This window comes from Emiliania huxleyi, assembly GCF_000372725.1.
Source record: "Emiliania huxleyi CCMP1516 chromosome Unknown EMIHUscaffold_20, whole genome shotgun sequence".
Lineage (NCBI taxonomy): Eukaryota > Haptophyta > Isochrysidales > Noelaerhabdaceae > Emiliania > Emiliania huxleyi.
In genome coordinates, this window is record NW_005200600.1 from 21,878 (window position 1) to 25,085 (window position 3,208).

Sequence of the window (3,208 nt, forward strand, 5' to 3'; positions counted from 1 at the left end):
CCATGCCGTGCATCCGAATGCCCGACGCGCCGCCCCAAAAGGTGAGCACGATCTGATACCTGATCGGTCGAGGAAAGACCGAGGGGTGGCCGAGGGGTGGCCGAGGGGTGGCCGAGGGGTGGCCGAGGGGTGGCCGAGGGGTGGCCGAGGGGTGGCCGAGAGGTGGCCGAGGGGTGGCCGAGGGGTGGCCGAGGGGTGGCCGAGGGGTGGCCGAGGGGTGGCCGATCGAGCAGCACACCACATCAGCGTCTCGGCGACGTAGATGGTTGCCCCGACCGCCCAGAGCACGCCGTTGAGGAGGAAGCGCAGCAGGTGCGCCTACAGGAAGTTTCCAGGAGAGGTCCAGGACAGGTCCGAGAAGGAGGGAGGGGGCGTGCAGCAGGTGCGCCGGCTGGAGCAGCACGTGGAGGGCGGGCTGGTGGGAGGCGCCGCCGAGGTGGAGCAGGTCCGAGGAGGGGAAGGACTCGGCGAGGGCGTCATGCGAGTCGATCAGGGCCGGCATCAGCACGAGCGAGCAGAGGGCGAGCTTGATTGCCCAGACGATCCCCCAGAAGCTCTGCATCTGCAGCACCGCGAGCAGCTCCTTGCGCAGCCGGTACCACGAGCCGGGCACGAAGATGCGCTTGCGCAGCAGAGCGGTGGTGCGGCGCTCGAAGAGCAGGTTCGCATCAAAGGCGCTCGGCGGCGGCGGCTGCGGCAGGAACTCTCGCACCGCCCACGCGAGGGAGAGGACGAGCAGCGCGCCTGGCCAGAGAGGGGGGGGGGGCACCGGGTGCGGACTCTCATCTCTGGCCATCTCTGGCCATCTCTGGCCATCTCGGGGGTCATCTCGGGGGTCATCTCGGGGGCCATCTCGGGGGTCATCTCGGGGGTCATCTCGGGCCATGGCCATCTCGCCTGCGCAGAGGAAGTAGACGGCCACGAGGTGCGGACTCGCGCGGAGCGACTCGCACTCGATCTTGTCCGTCGCCTAGCCGCGTGAGACGCTGGAGCTGGTCACAGCTTCTGGATCCGGCGCGTCGCCTTGTCTGAGGCCGGCGCGGCGCCTCGGCGCAGCCCGCGAGAGAGCGCTCGAACCTCCAGTACGGGACGGCGGCCATGATGACGGCGGCGACGAGGGCGGCGAGGAGGGCGAGGGCGGCGAGGAGAGAGCCGTAGAGGAATCTCTTCCGCGAGTCGAGAGAGCGGTGCGCCCACGCCTCGAAAGCGAGGCCGCCCGCCCCGCAGAGCGGCGGCAGCGAGAGGACGGGCGGGAGCATCGCGAGGCCGTGCCAGCCGTTAAAGTCCCAGTGCGGCGTCGAGGAGGCGACGGTGACGAAGCAGCCGCCGAAGGTGAGCGCGTGCAGCAGGAAGATGCGCCGGTTGGACGCTAGCAGCCCGGTCCACCAGCGGAGCTCGCGGTGCGTCTTTTGACACGAGGTCGAGAGAAACTCGTCCCAATTGGCGCGCTCGAGCAGCGGCCAGCGCTCGGCCGGCGACGCGGCCATGACCGAGTCGCCGCTGGTGGTGCGCAGCTTGGAGAGCGTCTCGAGCGACCAAAAGGCCTCGTTCCAGTCGTCGTAGTTGCGCGGATAGCGAGGCATCGCAGCGTCGTCCAGGGGCACGGGCCGCGGCGCGCCTAGTACCGTACCTCCAAGAGTACCGAACCCAAGGCATCGTCCGGTTGCACGGGCCGCGGCGCGCCCGGGCCGCCCCCGTCCGGGTCCGTCTCGGCGTACGTCTCCTTGAAGACGCACTCGTAGATGGGGCGCACCTAGAGCACACTCGTAGCTCTCGCGCCCGCCCTCCTTGCGTGGCGTCCCCCGCTATGTGTCGCCGTCCTGGGGGGGCACGCTCTCCTGTGGCTAGGCAGAGCGAGTACCGCACGACCCAAGGACCTGAACCCACGCTGGATTCGATACTCTGGAGGTATGGTAGGCCACGCACGCTCTCCTGTGGTGTGTGGGTGCCCTCTCTTCGTGGAGGGGGCGGCTCGGGGCTACGTACACTAGTTTGTCGTAGATGGGGCGCTGTGAGCTGAGATCTGTGCGTCCAGTCCCCCGACCCAGCGATATGGCCGGTGGCAGTGTGCCTCGTGTCGGCTCCCCGAGAGCCAATCGTGCGCAGCGTGTGTGGTGTGCGTGTGGGCACCGCTGTCCCCGGTCTCTCCATGCCAGGAGGTGTGTCGCACTGACTGTGACTGATGGGTTTGCACGACGACTGTGTGTCAGACTGGCCGCTGCAGAGGCTCGAGGGTCGTCGGTTGAGCTAGGGAGGAGCCTGGCGAGGGACGCCACCGCGACCCCTCGTGCCAGCTCTGCCACCGCGACGCCCCTCCTGCCATCTCTCTCACCGCCGGCAAGCGCGGGCGGCCAAATGACTACGACTAGTGAGGCGCTCACCACCCGCTGCAGGAACCAGCCCTCCGCGATGGCGCCTCCCGACCCGTCGCCGCCGTTGTTGAGCTCGCGCGCCTGCGTCTCGGGACGGGCCGCTTCAGAGGAGTGATCCATGAAGCGACTCGGGGGCTTCTTGCGCGCGCGCGGCTGCAACTCGGCGCAGTCGTTGAAGGCGGCACAGTCATCAGCGTGTGTCAACGAGTCTGTTCACTGTCTCAGTCAGCATGAGCTCCCCGTCTCTGTGTGTGGAGCTCATGCCAGGCACCCCTGTCGCTAGTCTCGCTTGCGGCGTGGAGCAGGGGGTCCGATCTTGGAAGCAAGGCCTGCCTACTACTACTACTACTAGCCACGTCTGCCTACTACTACTACTAGCCGCGGTCCTGCATCTCGGCTGCGTACGCGCGCGCGAGCTCGAACAGGAAGCAGAGCATCTCCGGCATGAATCGCAAGTTGGCGGCCTCGCCCCACAGCAGCAGGAAGAGCGACACCTGAGGTCAGGTCAGGGAAGACTTCTCCACACACACGAGGTGGTGGGGGCAAGGGCCAGGGCAGTCCCTCGCGTCTCCACGTCTAGACGACAGGAGCCCCACGGCATTCAAAGTGCACAAGGCCCAGTGCGCGTGGGTGGAGCGGTGTGTGTGTGTGGTGTGTGTGTGTGTGTGTGTGTGTGTGTGTGTGTGTGTGTGTGTGTGTGTGTGTGTGTGTGTGTGTGTGTGTGTGTGTGTGTGTGTGTGTGTGTGTGTGTGTGTGTGTGTGTGTGTGTGTGTGTGTGTGTGTGTGTGTGTGTGTGTGTGCGTGTGTGTGTGTGTGTGAGAGAGAGAGCGCGTGCG